At 36.1% G+C, this 17,271-nt stretch overlaps 1 protein-coding gene across 9 annotated transcripts in view; it reads right to left on the bottom strand.

Annotated features, from left to right (window-relative positions):
- The window catches only part of CEP128 (centrosomal protein 128), a 478,155-nt gene that overhangs the window by 42,485 nt on the left and 418,399 nt on the right, over positions 1–17,271 (bottom strand). The window lies entirely within an intron of this gene.

The raw sequence follows: 17,271 nt of genomic DNA, 5'->3' as shown, positions 1-17,271 counted from the left end.
GTCAGGGAAAATATCTGGATTTAAACATTTGTGACATGGACACAAGACCATGTTGATTACATAATTTACTATAGAATCCTTGATTATCTGGTCACTAATTTATACCCACAACATAAACATTAAGAGAGGATGATTTGAAAATTATTTCAAAGCCAATGTGAAATAAGAGATTAAATGATAGAATAATCATTTTCACCCCTATTTCTGTATTTTTAGTCCCTGTCACATGTCAACACATAGCAGACACACAATAAATATTGCTTATTAAATTTAAAATGCATTTTTGTTTTTAAAGGAAATAAACAAAAAAATTCTATGGTTGGTGCATGGGAAGAGAGTGACAGGTCCTTCAAGAACCTGGAAATAAGTTTACCCAGAGTTGTAGAAAAGTTAATGCCACCAACTATTCCATATGTTCCACTATCTTTCTCATTTGGATAATTCTGAACAATGGACATGTAAACAAGTGATGTGTCACTTCTTGGCTGAGGCAGTCACAAGCCTGTGTGCTCCCTCCTCCCCAGCTCCTGCCATGAGGACATTGAAGGCCATGTGCTCCAGATGGCATAGCTACAAGGTAGAGGATGGTTGCTGTCCATATTGGACTTGAAGTGTGTGAGAAGTGAACCTCTGTTGTGCCAAGCCATGTGAATTCAAGGTTTGTTTGTTATCAATGCATAGCACAGCATTAATTATGTCAAATAATACCAACACTAAAATGGAAATAATTAAATTGCAGGCTAATCAGGTGATCAACTGGCTTTTCTAAAAAGGCCTCTAAAATAAGAATATGTATGGGTCTTAGGGAGGGTTCAGTTTTTCTGGAGCTATACGAGGTTAAGAACTAGTGGTCTCATCAATTAGTATGCCCATTTTGATGGTAACCCTTCTATTTTAAATCCTCTATGTCTTCCCAATGTTGTTCTATGTCTGGCTCCAATTCAGAGCCTCTGAACAATTTCTCCAGAACATACACTTCATGTCTCTTGCAAGGATTGAGCAGGGCTAGAGATGAGGACAGAGAGTTTAAGGTCTAATTCTTCCTTACAGCAACTTTCAAGTCTCCCAACCTTCACCTTCCTCCTTCAGCTGTAACTGGAATCTCAGTTTCAGAAGCCTTTGTTTCTCTGTAGAGTGAAAGATACTTGCTTTCCACTGTTATCCCCTTTGGCAGCAACTTGGATTTCACTGTTCGTTGTTCTAAGTCATTTTATTATTTTTCTTTCATTGTTCTGTGACTTGGAGTTATAGATATCTACTGGTTTTGCCAAAGTATAAATCAATATTTTTATTTCTTCACATCCTTAATTTTTAATGTGATTTCTGACTAAGGATTCTTAGTTTGCCAGAGCTGCTATGACGAATAATACATGCTGGTTGGTTTAACAACAGGAATTTGTTATCTCATAGTTTCAGAGGCACTAGTTCAAAATCAAGTTGTTTGCAAGGCCATGCTTTCTTCCAGAAGTCCATAGTATTTTGGTGCTGACTTGTCACAATCCTTGGGGTTCCCTGACTTGCATCTCTATCTCCTGTTAAATTCAACATACTTGGTTTTCTCCTGTGGCTTTCTCATCTGGTTTCTGCCAACCTCCAGCTTCTGGCATCTTTGACTGACTCTGACTTTGCTCTCTTAATGAGGCCTTCCATCATACAGACTAACTCCTGCCCTTATTCAGTTTGGCCTCTCCTAAATAGGATTTTAGAAGATACTATTCACAAATAAGTCCACATGTTAAATGATAATGCATCTTCAAATGGTCTTATTTACAAACTAGTTCGTATCCACAGGAATACATATTAAGATTTTAGGATGTGTTGTTGTTGGGATACATAATTCAATCTACCACAGAGGCAGAAACACCTTTACTTAGCTATTTTGAAGTTGGAAGTCATATGTGCTGTTTCTTCAAGTTCATAAATTCTTCTTTTCTCAAAGAATATTGAAAGAATTTTGTATTTTGTTCTTTCTGTTTAACATTTATATTATGACTAGTCTTCTACTTTCCACATGTACTCAAACTGCCCTAAATTTTAAATGGTGCTTTTGATTTTTTTTTTTATGTGTAAGAATGATGCATTGAAATGACACATTTCTTAATATTCCCTATAACATGTAGGTTTGGGAGAGGAGGCAATATTAACTGCCATATATATGCTATATTGATTTATATTATAAAATTATAGATTTTCTCAAAATTTATATTGCCCCTTAAAAAATAAACTATAAACAATGCCCTGGTAATTTTAAAGCAAAATTTTATGCATTGAATAAAATCCTCTTCATAAACATAGGTTCGAATAGACTTGTAGCTTTAAACCTTTATTTCCTTTTTTTTAATCCTATTAATTGTTCTCATTCTGAAGTGAACCTCTGAAGCTAGGTTAACTATGTTAAGCCCATTTTATTTCCCTACTGTAAAATCCAGCATGCCATGCAAATATTTCTGTTTAAAATTTTCAACCAACAAGGTTGAGAAGATTTTTCTGCATGTTTTCAAATATAATTTATGTTGCCTATTTTATTATATTTTTGGATATATATTCAAATAGCTACTTTTGTTGTGAGTGAATCTTGAAAAACTCCTTGGCTCCTTCTTTCTTAAACGCAGTTGTTCTTATACCCGAACCACCCCACCCCCATGCCTTCATTAACTGAGCATCACACTTTCTCACCATCTATTTTAGTCGTGACTTATTTTACATACTCTGTTGATATGTTGCTTCCAAATACTTTTCTATCAGAAATACTTTCTGGTACATATGTCTTTCTCTTCATTTTTCTATTTTAGCCAGTCAATTAACAAGGGATGTGTATTTAGCCATCACAGAAAAATAAATCAGATACAAAAGGCACATTTCATTTACTTCAGGAGCTTTTAACTTTCCAAGGGAAGAAAAATTCATATGCAAAAGATGAGAATTACATGAAGAAAAAAGTTAATTCCCACTTATTTGAAGAAAAATACATGTACAAATACTGAAATTTCTAGGGCATCTACAAGAAGTGAAGTAACAAAGACAATGAGTCCAGGTCTGCAGGTATCTAAGGTCTCATAAAACTATGATTTGTGTAATTAAATGACATTTTGGGAGTATATTTATTTTCTTTTTTTCTCTTCTTCCCCCCCCCCCCAATCTATCTCCATATGTACTTCTTTTTGATGGTAAAAATGTACATGCATTTATGTTCTTATTAATATATTCCAAACACCATTTTTCTTATACCACTGCTGAGATCATACGATCATATGTGCTCTGAAGTTAAAATGATAAATAGATTAAAGGGGATGCTGTCTATATTTTCATTTTAAAAATAAGTGTTTATTTTTGGCATTACACAGATGTTAAATAAACAAGGTTATGAAGCAATTTATTTGGGTTCAAAAATGCATTTCTATTTCATTTGGAAAGAGATTCACTCTAAAACTTTCCTGACAAATGGCTGAAAGGTGGTAAAAGGTCCTGAGTAAACACATTTCAAGGAGAGGAAGGGTGAGATCATAAAAAAGAGAGACTGTATGCCTTTTCACTTGTGGTGACTCGATCCAGCACAGCTGTACCAGCTTCATAGGACCCTTTTTCATACAAACTGTATAAGATACTTGCTGAAACCAAACCAAACGGTAGCAGAGAATAGGGTCAGTAAAGTAACATTGTTGATACACACTCTTAAAAAAGTCCCAATGCTAAAAGTTGCATTGATTTCTTGGAATATCAAAAGAGTCCTCTATCTCCAGATTGTGTAATTTAAGATACATTTAAAAAGTCAGACACCCATTTAGAAGATTTTACATATGTCTTTGGGTATGAAGGTACATAAGGTATTAAGTAAGACATCAGTTAACATGGCAATAAGAAGACAGCAGTGACTACATTTGGGTTAAAATCTAAAGAGGTTTTGTCAACAAAAAATTCTGTTTTTACATATGATTCTTGACAAGTGGTCAAAGATCTTTAAAAAGTGCAAAACCATAAAAACTGAGAATAACTAGCATATCTTTATTGAAAACGTAACAAAATTATATGCTTTTTTTAACCCACAATCTTATTATTAACCCACAATCTTATTATTAGCTTAAACAGGCATGGTGTTTTCTCCAAATGCATTCAACTAATTCAGAGGATTTTTTTCAATAGGAAAACACCAAAAATGACTTGAAGGAGAATGAACGATGAAGGGAATAAAGAAAGATGTCCCTCTCCTTTGAGATTCTTTATTCTCCTTAAGAATTATTTTTGCAACTTCCTAACAGAAAGAAAAAAACAAAATATAAACACAAATGAGCACAAGCTTAGTGTTCTCTGTGTGCTGAACACTGAATTAGATGCTTACAACTGCTCTGGAAGGAGGGTCTTGAGGCCTACAACCTATTTAGTGCCTGTGAAACCACTTTATTTCTTAATATTGGAAATAAAATTAACTCACAAAGGAAATACATTTAAGAACATTTTCAAGGAAAAAGTAATTGCATATTAATAGTGGAGAATCAATATAAGCAAGGTTTTTCTGGAAGAGACTGAATTTTAGCAGTTTCTGCCAAGGTGAAAGGTAAAGAAACTATGCTTTTAGATGCCCTGGTCCCAGACATGTTTCTAGCTGCTCCATGAAGAACAGTGGTGAGGTGGAAGGTAGGCCAAACTAGAAAACATGTTACGTGCTTCTAGTTTGTGGTTTGGGGAATATCACTTTGCCCTGCCCTTTAAGCTTTAGACCTTAATTTGCAAAATGGAGATAAATAAATGCTGTTCTTTTGCATCCCATATACACAGGGTAGCTGTGATTATCGTGTAAGAGAGTGAATGTGAAAGTACCCTGAAAATTGTCAAGTACTTTCCAAACATCATGTATTAAAAAACACTAAATCTGTGAGGTACTGTCAACTCTGGCAGCTCTCAAAGAAAGAAGAGGTCAGTGATTACCTAAAATTACAGCTAATAAAAACTAGTCAACAGAGCACAAAGCAAATGCAAGGTAAACTTAATTAAAATTACTTCTGATACTTAGAAATACATTTACTATTCTACAGACATCATCTAAACATAAAAGTAATAGAAGCACAATGGCACCTAAATTACTTTTGTTCATACTCTGCCCTCTGCAGAGAATGTTCCTGCTCCAATCTCCTTATCTGGGTAATGTTTTAAGCTCCAATATTATGGACACTTTCAGACATACAGGAAATGTGAAGGAAATTTATATTGATCACCCATACACCACCACCTAGACTGTACAATTAACATTTTGCTATATTTGCTTTAGCACGTATTGATTCATCTATCCATTCTTCCATCTATTAATCCAAATTATTTTTTGCATACATTTGAAAGTAAATTGCATGCATTAGTAGTTCAGCATGAACACTTTTATCTCAAGTTTAATTTTTGTTTATTTTAATGTAAAATTTACATATAATGAAATGCACAAATCTTAAGTGAACTAGTAAATTCTTTATCTTTCATATCTAAGCTCAGTCATCACTTCCTTAAGGAATCCTGCCCTGACGTCTGATTAGGTCAAACAAGTACTCACTGCATCATAAGACTTTCTTTTGTAATACTTTGAGTATTACATTTATTTGTGAGGTGTAGCAGTTTGATATGGTTATGGATTCCAAAAAACAGATATTGGATTATGTTTGTAATCTGATCTGTACCTGGGCCTTATTGAGTTATAATTAGGGTTTTAATTGGGCCATGTCACTAAGGCATTGAGTCCTCACCCCTTGGTGAGTAGGGATTCAGAGATAAAAGGTATGGCAAAGGACAGAGTTGCATGTTTCTGATGTTGGAGTTTTGATGTTGGAGTTTGATGCTGAAGTCTTAAGCTGGAGCCCTGGGGAAAGAGACAGAGCTATTCGCCTGATACTCTACAGCTGACCTTGTGGAGGAAACAGAGATGCTGAGCCTAGAGAAACCTTGAAAGCCTGAACTCTCACAGACATCAGCAGCCATCTTGCTCTAATGCATGGAAATAGACTTTGGTGAGGGAAGTAACTTAAGCTTTATGGCCTGGTAACTGTAAGCTCCTACCCCAAATAAATACCCTTTATAACGCCCAGTAGATTGCTGGTGTTTTGCATCCGTACCCCTTTGGTTGACTAATACATGGGGTTATATGATTAATGCTTACCTCAATTCTAAGTATGATGGCTAATTTCATGTGTCAATTTGGCTAGGTTATGGTGTCCAGTTATTTGGTCAAGGAAGCACTGACCCAATTGTTACTATGAGGGATTTTGTAGGCAGATTTAAGTCATTAGGCAGTTGACTGCATCCATGGCTGCATTAATTCTACAATTTACAAAGGAGACTGCCTTTAATAATGAGGGACTTTTCATCCAATCACTTGAAGGCCCTAAATGGAGATCTGATCATTTCAGCCAGCCAGCTTCTCCTGGGGAATTCATCATTACCTTCCTTGGAGTTCCTGATCTGCAGCTTCTCCTGGGAAATTCAATATCACCATCAAGTACCCAATTTGTGGCTTGCCCTATGGAATTCAGACTTGCCAATCTCCCGCTCCCGTCATGTGAACCAATTCCTATTACAAATCTCTTAATATTTATATTATGATATATATATTATCCATCCTGTCGTTTCTTTTTTGTTGTTGAAAACCCAGACTAACATATGAGGCAAAAAGCTTAAAGGGGGTAGAAGGTAGGAGTATCGGCCTTTGCTCACTACTGGATCACCAGGACAATGCCCAGAACCTGCCAATAAATACTTCTTAAACAAATGGATGAATATTATTCAATGAAGGAAAGGTTTTCATTTATGTATTCAATCTGCAAATACTGACTGTAGACAGTGTCTGACTACTATCAGGCACTATTCTACTGTGAACAAATAAGGCAAAACAAAACAACAACAACAACAACAAAAATCTCTGTCCTTGTGGAGTTTACATTTTATTGAGGACACATAGATACACATGTCAGGTTGTCATAAATGCTCTGGTGAATAAATAAAGCAGTATAAAAGTATAAGAGGCTGGAGAGTGAGAGGGTTGTGATTTTATATGGTATGGTCAGTGCCAGCATATCTGATAAGATGGTTTTGGAGGAGAAAGAAGTGAGGGTGTGAATTAGGCAAATCCAGAGGGAAAAGCCTTGCAAAAGAATAAGCAAAGGTTAAAGGTCTTAAGGTAAGGGCCTGTGGCACATTCCAAGAAAGAATGGCAAGGAACAGGTGTAGCAGGGTAGGAGTGAGATGAGGTAGAGCACTACCAGATGAGGCCAGAGATGCCTGGAACAAGATCTTAGAAAACCTTTTAGGCCACAGTAAGGTTTTAGGATTTAATTCTGAATTAGATGAAAAGTCTTCAGAGGTCTTGAGAAGTGGAATGATATGTTCTCATTTACACTCAAAAGGATCATTTTGGATGTTGTGTGCACAGACTGCTAGTCCCTTCCCAAGACCCTAAGAGCTTCCAAGAGAAGAACTTGTGGGGTGTGGGAGTGCTATGAGAAGGTGAGCTAAGCATCACACTCCCAGGATGGGGGCTTGCTAAGCATCAGGAACTCTGAGACCCATCTCAGAGGGACCATTTGGGTGGAGCTCAGTGAGAGATTTATTGAAAGAATGGGCTGAATCCCTACAGCCCAAGAGCACAATTACAAAAGCTCCAGAACTGCCCAAATTAGTCTTACAAAAAAAGAAGAGTTTCGACTAAATTTTTGAAAATGTCCTATGGACCATAAAATGTTCTCTCAATCATAATGCATTAATTTCATTTGTGGTAGCCTTCTGCTTGAGGAGAGACAGCATGATACAGTGGAAAATATCAATGATTAGAATTCAGGAGATACAAACTTATATCTCAGCTCTGCCATAACGAGTTGTGTCAGTCTAGGCAAATCATTTAACCCATGGTCCTCAGTTTCCAAATGAGCAAAATGGGAAAGTGGAATCTGAAGACCTCTAAAAGTCCTCTTGGCTCTAGTTAAGTGTAGCTTTTACTTATTTCCATAGTAGATTGGGTCTGATTTTAATCTTGAAAGGTTAGAAAGAGCGTGAAAGAGGTTTTATAAAGAGAATGTAAAGTAAGGAGAAAATCAGATATGGGATTCCAGAGATTGGTATTCACCCAAGAACAGCTGTGAGGTGGTAAAACCTTCAATCTTCTATAGCAGGAAAAAAACCCTAATGATTGTGTAAAAAAAAACAAGATGAAAGGACATTTTTGTCTTGTTGGGTGTTTGCTCTATCTATTTACCAATTCTAAATATTTGTCATTTTGTATTTTTAGAACAGATACTTCAAAAACAGGCAAACAACTTGCTTTCCATTTACTTTAAAATCGGTCTAACAATAAATTTAAAAATGATTTCACAATCTAAATACTGCTAACTAGCTTCTTGCTTTAGTCACAAATGTTATTCTATATTTTTCTCTCCCTTCTCAAAGCTTCTGTGTCACCACGACTTTCCATATGAAGTACCATCTGTCTGGGATGCACCCTACACACTTCTTAACCTAGCTCACTGAGTCTCCTTCCAACAGGCTTAGTCCTTAGTCACCACCTCCTCTAACATGGTAGGCAGTTAAAAGCACAGGCTCTTGAACCTGTCTGTGTCAGTTCATTTCCCGGTTTGGTTTCCTACTGGCTACATGCCCTTAGGAAAGTTTTTGGGACTCAGTTTCTTCATCTATAAATAGAGATGATAATAATAGCCACATGTAGAGTTACCATGAGGATCAAATAAATTAAAACATATAAAGTACTAAGAGTAGGGCATGGCACATAGTAAGCACTCAATAAACACTAGCTATCAGTAAAATGATAACAGTTATTGTTAGCCTCACTTCTAAAGTCTAGGTTAGCATCAGCACCTTATGTGCATATGTGTCTGCTATCACATATCTAATCATTTTAGAATGGTGTGTTTACTTATCTCTTTTAGTAAACTGCAAATTCCTTGAAGCCAGGGCTGTCTCTTATCCCTATATTTCCAGTGCCAAGCTCGTGGTATCACATAAAATAAATTTTAGTTTAATGAATAAAGGACTTTCTCATCACAAAGAAAAAGACAAATTTAGAACTCCGAAATGTTATCAAAAGAAAAATAACCCAATAATTATTTTTCAAAGATAGAATTTAAAATGGACTATTTTTGAGGAACAGAATATTTCTAAACAGTTTCATAGTTAAAGAAATAATAATAATAAACAAAACTGAAATAAAAGTAAGGGGACAGTAAAGTTGAGTTAAATAGTCTAGACTGAGTTAAAGAAAGGAAGAGGAAGAAAATCTTTTTGTGGACCTAACGAGGTAGAACAGGAAACATGTGATCTGAAGAAGAATTTGCTTCCTGTGAATGACACAGGGACTTAGCTACCCGGGCACTGAGGTGGAAATTCAACAGAGGGCAGTTGCTACAGAATACTAATCATTTCCTGGAATCTGCAAAACTCTTTCTCCAAGGCCTCTAGGCACACTGAAGTAGGTGATCACATTTGTCTCTTCAGTATATAACATTGAACAGAGGGTCCTGATATAGAATACTGAAAAGGAATGATAATTGTTCTGGCTGAGGAAGGGTCCAGACTAATTTACAGAAAGTCACCATGGTGAGGTGAACATAATTAATCTCCTCTGTTCTCAAATAAAAGGTTATTTTCTTTTTAAGAGATGTCCTATGTTCTCAAAGAGAATGACAAAACAAATTAATCATTTTCCATTACTCCATACACAGCACTTGGATATTGAAAGAGCATCTGAACAGTTAATCCTCCTATATGGATGAGCTTTTGGTGACAGGCAGATCAGATCTAAACAGGAATCAGGCAAGCTATTTCATTTTTATCACTGTGGCTCAGAGACTTAATAAAAAAAAAATAGCTGAGGTCAACTCTGCCTATACCTGTAAAGTTTGTTTTCATAATCAATCCTTTTTATGAATATTTAGAAACACACTTTGGGATCTTGAACAAAGATTCACCTGACCAACCACTGTCAGAGCAGAAAAAACTAGAGACCTCCAGGTATATTTTAAAGTAAAAATTTAATTATTTCATAAGGAATCTCCACTGACAGGCCATATTTAGCTATAAGTACCAATAATTTGAAGTTATAGCAATACATTTTGGCAGATATCTGATCTAAAGAATTAATGTTAAAAGTGAATTACAAAAATGTTTGAGATGTTCTGTGAGCTATGTCCTGATTAACTGAAAAGGTAGGAAGAGACACAAAGGATATATATGACTGCAAATACATATTTTGAAATAAAGCCGCCAGTTTCTGATGGATGAGAAAGATGGACAATAAAATCCATTGAGCACAATACAGCTAACAATGTAGTTTGATGATCAAATTCATCTGACATTTGCCACAACCAATTGTTTTTCTGAAACTTCAATTACTAGAAAGTTGTGTTTTTTCCACAAGATGAAAGCCATGCATTCATTCAACTGGACAACAATGAAGCTTTGTGGCCTGGTGGTTAGTAATGAAAAGAAGCTGGTCTTGCCAAAACAATTTGAAATTTTGAACTTAGACCTCCCTCCCTCAACTTCATTTTAACATATTCAACTAAACTGAGCAGGTTCTGCATTCTTTAGACACATTTAAAAAAAGCAGCAGCAGCCCAAACCACATGCCTTTGGACATTTAAAGTGTGCAATGAAAACACTAGCAAAGAAGCAGTACTCTGGAAATCAGATAGGATTTCACAGAAACTGAATAGGACAGTCAGTCTGTCTCTCTTTTAATCAACAAGTATTTATTAAGCAATTTTTATGTGCAAATCAGATCTTTACACCATTACGACAGAATTTCATTCTTCTAAGGCTGACCAGATTTAATTCTAGGATATTCTTTGGGCTCTCAAATGAAAATAAATTATTAGGGCAATAGAAAGAAATATGCACATTATATTGTAATTTAGAATTAACTATTTTTCTCATTAAATAGAGAATTCTTAGGTCCTGTGCCTTATTTATTAAGCTTTGTATCTATGGTGTTAAGTACAATAGCTACTCAGTAAATATTTATTGAATTTGGTGCTACAATTGATTCTCAGTTATCTAGTACTATATAGCTACAATAATACCTTTTAAAAAATACCTAATTTGAAAAATCAGATGATTTATATTTGATCTGAAAATGATCCCTTGTGTTTCCAAGTGGATATGTGTATATCAGAGTTCTAGGAATTCACTCTAAATGAAATAATGGAGTTGTAACAAAATCAAATTAAGTTAGAGAGAGATTTCTACTTTTTCTTTGAGGAATCCTGCTTCCAACATTTTCTTGGGATATACTAGGGCAGAATACTCATGAAAAGTTTGACTTAGAAAGAAAATTGGAGTATTTTATATTGCTCTCTTGCTCCTTCCTCCTCCTTCTGACTTTAGTTGGAGGTCAAAGGTGAGAACTATGCTCTATAATATTTCTAAGAAGGTGCAGACACAGGCACATGTAGTAGATTGATTTATAAATCCAATTTAGAAATGTTCTTAATCTTAATCTGCATTCCTATGGGTGTGAACCTGTTGTAAATAGGATCTTTAAAGATGCTATTTTTTAGTTAAGATATGACCCAACTGAATGAGGTTGGGTCTTAATCTAGATTACTGGAGTCCTTTATAAGCAGAAAGAATTCAGTCAGTCAGTAAAGGCCATGGGGAGGAGCCGGCAGCCAGAAGTCAATGGCAGTGGGAAGTCAACAAAAACTGGAAAGAAAGGGTAAGATATCACCATTTGATGGGAAAGCCAAGGAACCCAAGGATTGCCAGCCACGACAAAAGGCTATTGACGATGGTATAAAGTAAGCCTTCTAGCCTCTAGACTGTGAGCCAATAAATTCTTGTTATTAAAGTCAACCTATTGTGTAGTATTTGTTATAACAACTCAGGAAAACTAAGTCATACATATCTCAAAGCCATGCAGAGCACAGCTTTAAATATATGTGCTTCCTTGTTCTTAAATTTAATGGGTATAGAGTGCATTAAAGGAACTTGCTGGAAATGCAAATAAGATGCCTACTGATGAGTGAGAACCAGGTCTATCAACTTTACTGGAGGATCCCATTTGAAGAGGTTAGTTGCAATTTGCATACTATGGAGAACACAGACAGGAGACTCAATTGTAAGACAAACAAACAAAGCAATAAGAAAGAAACAAAACCATGGGCATATAGAATAGTATTTTGCTAGCACCTGGAACACAGCAACGTACTTTGGCTTAATTTTTCAGTAGATTAGGAAAAATAGTCATCAACATTTATTCTTCAGGTCCAATGGGAATTTTATTTTTTTACTCTTTCAGTCATTTTATAAAAAATTGAGAGAAGAATAAAGGGACAGTAAAATTATTAAAAATTTTAATAAGCATTTAAACATATTCCATATTTTTCTGGTTTTGAAGGTATGTATTAAATGAACTCCTGAACAAATGCATGAGTGTAATAAGAGACGAAAAAGTACTGTCACACATCCTTTTAGCAAAACAAACTGGTCCAGGTTCTAGTTACAAACTATTGTGTGATGAACTCCTGCCAGCTGAATGACTAACTGGACCAAAGTACTCTATTTCCTTTTTGTCCTTAGAAATATATTGTTCTTTCATTGATTCTTGGTTTGTAAAAATTCACCTAGGATTCGATCATTTGCAGACTCACCCTCTGACATTTTGCTTATATAATCAATTTCACTACCATCTTGAGAGTCTAGAGTGCCACTATCTGTGTCTATATTCATCTTCTGATTCATCTAAGAGGAAGAGAAATGTCTTCCTCTGTCAGTTTCTTTCTCTTTGTCATTATGGGAGAAAATAAAAAATTCCCAATTTTCAACCTGTTAAATAAAAAAGAATAAATAAATAAAAGCCTATAATACTTCTTCACATCTTTCTGAAACATGATATATTTTGGGAGATCTTTTTCCATGGCATTGCTACACATCTTGTGATAACTTTTGTCCTAGACGACCATTTTAGGATGCTTGTACAGCAAAGAGCCTTGGAAAATATATTAATAGTGTCTCTCTCTGGGGCAAAAGTTGGAAATACATTTGCTTGTCATCCCCTTCATAAGGTTAAGGAATTACTAAGCTCAGAGTTCATTAACTGTAACACAAATTCACTGTGTGTGCAACATCTACCTGGAATCAACTTCACATTGCCCCTACAGGACTTGAGGGCAAGGGAAATCAATGCAAACATGAAGCTCATTCTGCCTGCTCTGCCATAAGTAATCAAGTCCTTTGTCTTGTGTCTTCTACCACATCCATGAACTTGTGGCAGGCTAAATTGCTAGCTTGCAAGTAGGGTAAAATCTTAGAGCCTTTACCATTCTTGATATACTCTAGGCAATACAATAAGAAAACGGAAAGATTATCTAATAGTGATGATTGCAAAATCTTGCAATATTAAGGGAAATAATTTTTGAGAAAGTTCTTACAACTATTTTTGGTGGGTTATAAGGAAGAAATTCTGGGGATAGAAGATACAATGACATCAGCAGAGAAGACATGAAATTAAATTAGTAGAAATGAGAAAAACTGAATTCAATAGACTTGAAGGCAAAGTAACACCAGGATCTGGGAATGGAATACAAAGGTATATTCTTTAAAGGTACATTAAAGATGATGGCCTAAATCAGTGATTCTCACTATGGCTTCACATTAGAATACCTGGAGAGCTTTAAACAGTAGCGTATTTACCCCAGACCAACTGATTATGAGAGTAGAGATGTGCTGAAATAAAATGATTGGGATTATCAAATAAGGACACTAAATTTAAATTTCTCTGAGCTCAAATTAGAAACAACTGAATTAAATTTTGGAGGTAAAATTTATATAACATACAGTGCTAATGTGGAGGCGTTTTCGGGATGAGGAGATGTCCTGGGTGGTGCTTCACGGACAATTACGGGACATTGCAGATCCCCCCAGGGCCCACTGGATGGAACGTGGGAGAGTGTGGGCTATGATGTGGACCATTGACTATGGGGTGCAGTGATGCTCAGAGATGTACTTACCAGGTGCAATGGATGTGTCACGATGATGGGAGAGAGTGTTGCTGTGGGGGGAATGGGGGGTGAGGGCGGTGGGGTTGAATGGGACCTCATATTTTTTTAATGTAATTTTTAAAAATAAATAAATAATTTAAAAAAAAAAAAAAGACATACAAGCAGTGTGACAAAACTGGGGCAATTTCAATGTTCTGACTGAGCCAAACCTTTCCATTCTATTATATACTGCTCTTGTGACTGGTGAAAATAATGCAAACATAAAGGAGTAATATTTTTTAAATTTAGAAAAAGACTTTCCATCCATCATTTCATTTGATCTTCTCAGCAAACCTCTGTGACAGAAGAAAAGGTAATTGGTCAATTTTAGATAAAAGAAATTAGGTTCAGAGAGGCTGAGTTCCTCGAGAGAAAGAGTCAGGACACATAACTAGTCTTCCAACTCCCAGTACAACAAATCCTAACCATTCTCATAAGATGTTGAGCTCACCTGGCTTTTGTCTTACCTGCTCACTCAGTTTCTAAACTTTTGAATGTGGGAGATTATATTATGTACCCCACCCCACCCCACCCTGTGGGTATGAACACTCAATTCTGTGGGTATGAACACATTTGTGAATAGGACCCTCTGAAGATGTATTATTAGTTTAAGTGTGGCCCAACTGAATCATAGGTGGCCTTAATCCATATTATTGGAGTTCTTTATAAAAAGAAAACTGGATTCAGTAAGTCAGAGTACAGTAAGAAGTCAGAAGTCAGCAGAAACCCCACAGTAAGAGGTCAAAAGTCAGCAGAAACCCCCAAAAGCAGGCATAGGAGATCACGGACATCCCTCCGTGACAAGAGGCAAAGGCGTTAAGCACAGGAACTCTAAGAATTGCAGCAGCCAGCATCAGAGTGCTACAGACTTGAGCAAGAAAGCATGGCCTTGCCAATGCCTTGATTTTGGACTTCTACCCTCCAAAACTGTGAGTTAATAAATACCCATTGTGTGGCATTTGTCATAGCAGCCTGACAAACTAAGACACTGAACAAACACATTCTTCTTCAAGGGAAAACTGTTTAATTAAGAACTTTGAGGTATTACAAAGAAAATGAGGTCTGGATAAGAAATGATAGGGGTAAAGATGAAAAGGAATTTCTCTGAAAAGGGAGTTCATAGAACCCAAGTGCTTTAAATTAGTGTGTTTATCTAGGTTTACTACGATTTGGACAATATGGTTAATGTATGATGGCAATAAAACCAGTCAAAAATGTGGATACAGGTAGAGAGTAAGATGCTAATAAAGAAAAACATTGAAGATGCCCCAGAAAATCATTTATGGAAGACCAGCTATACCAAATAATTAAGAACAGAGCCTAAAGAGAATAATAAAGAAAGGACTCTTTGCATGGTTTGACCTTTCACTGTTTGATGTTTAAATATAGTGTAATGGGAGCAATGATAGGGTGAAACCATTCACTAGTACTAAATAACTATCATGAGACCACTTTGGGTATTTATATTAATAGGGCTAATAGTGACAATTTATACTTTCTTGAGCCTTTCATCTGAGATCAAAGTTTTTTAAAAGCCCTAAACAAACTTATAAACTGTGTGTAACATTAGAACTATTATGCAGATACATAAAATAAAAAGATCGACTGAGGTGTGTAATATCACTGAGCAAGCTCAAGGCAGAACTAGTAATGCAACTCCAGGGTAGGCCAACTCTTTTCTTCAACATTCAAAAGAAAACTAGATCAAAGTTGCTTTGTGAAACTCCATTTACCAATAAGTTTGGGCCATATTCTGCCAATTCTAAATTGGCCTAAGGATAAGCCGTGTTACTGAGTCTATCTCTTGCCCTGCTCAACATATATATGGGATCTGGTTGCTAATTTTCTTCATTTTCACTTTACATCATTCACTAGATATTTGTAAAGTATTCCTTACTCTTGTTTTCATTACTGTCACTAGTCACAAGTGGAGTGCGTGGAATGGAAGGAACACTGTGTCACTATTCAGGACACTTGAATTCTAGCCCTAGTTTCACCACACTTGGCAATTCATAAACTCCTCTGGCCTCCAGACTGCTCATCTACAGAGTGAGGGATTTTGACAAGGATCTCTAAGGCTCCTTCCTGTTATAATATAATCCAATATCTGAGATTCACGGCAGCAGGGACCTAGTCTGTTGTATACCTGAGAACAGTGTTGAGACACTGAAGGGACTCAATAAACATTTGTTACTTAATATTCTATGCTTCTATCAGAATAAATTGTTCGATAACGACTATTGGTAGGGTGGAAATTTTGTAAGGATCAGTTTTTTAATCCTTCCTAGACTAAACTAGAACCTGATAGAGGAGCTTTTAAATATTATCTAGTCAAGTCCAATAATAAAAAAAATAAGAACACTGAAATGAACTGAGGTTAAACAACTTGTTCACAGTCATATGTCTGGTGGATATATGGCCAAAACTTAGCATTATTGACTTTTTTTTTAAAGAGTTATTTTTTATTTATTTCTCTCCCCTTCCCTCCCACCCCAGTTGTCTGCTCTCTGTGTCTATATGCTGCATGTTCTTCTGTGTCCACTTCCATTGTTGTATTGTTGTCAGAGGCACCAGGAATCTGTGTCTATTCTTGTTACGTCATCTTGCTGCGTCAGCTATCCATGTGTGCAGCTGCCACTCCTGGGTAGGCTAAACTTTCTTTCCCACTGGGTGGCTCTCCTTACCAGGAGCACTCCTTGCGCGTGGGGCTCCCCTACCCAGGGGACACCCTTGCATGGCAGGGCACTCCTTGCGCACACCAGCCCTGTGTGTGAGCCAGCTCCACACAGGTCAAGGAGGCTGGTGGTTTGAACCACGGACCTCCCATGTGGTACGCGGATGCTCTATCCGTTGGGCCAAGTCCGCTTCCCACATTATTGACTCTTAATCAGTTACTATTTTTACCATATCATGTTCCATCTTTTTAAACTAGGCATAGAATTTAACTGAAATTTGTATTTTATTCGCTAAAAGTAGACCCACAAAATGAAAATTTCCCCAATCACCTTTTCATTTAAAGGCCACTTCAGAAATGTGTGTAATATACATTATTTTCACCTACTATATATTTAGGGTAAAAAAACAATGCTGTTTTATAGTTAAGTTAGGATCTAAAAAAAGTGAATATAGTATTACCCTGAGATTTCACCCAGATATGCTTCCTTACAGAGAGTAGAAAGCATTTCTCATATGTATCATATTTTTCAGAAAGATATTTCCATTGTGTTTGGTAATATATAATATTATCTTCACA

Source organism: Dasypus novemcinctus, chromosome 3, assembly GCF_030445035.2.
Source record: "Dasypus novemcinctus isolate mDasNov1 chromosome 3, mDasNov1.1.hap2, whole genome shotgun sequence".
Taxonomy (NCBI): Eukaryota; Metazoa; Chordata; class Mammalia; order Cingulata; family Dasypodidae; genus Dasypus; species Dasypus novemcinctus.
Note: the sequence above shows the minus strand (reverse complement) of the source record. Positions and strands in the feature narration are given on the sequence as shown.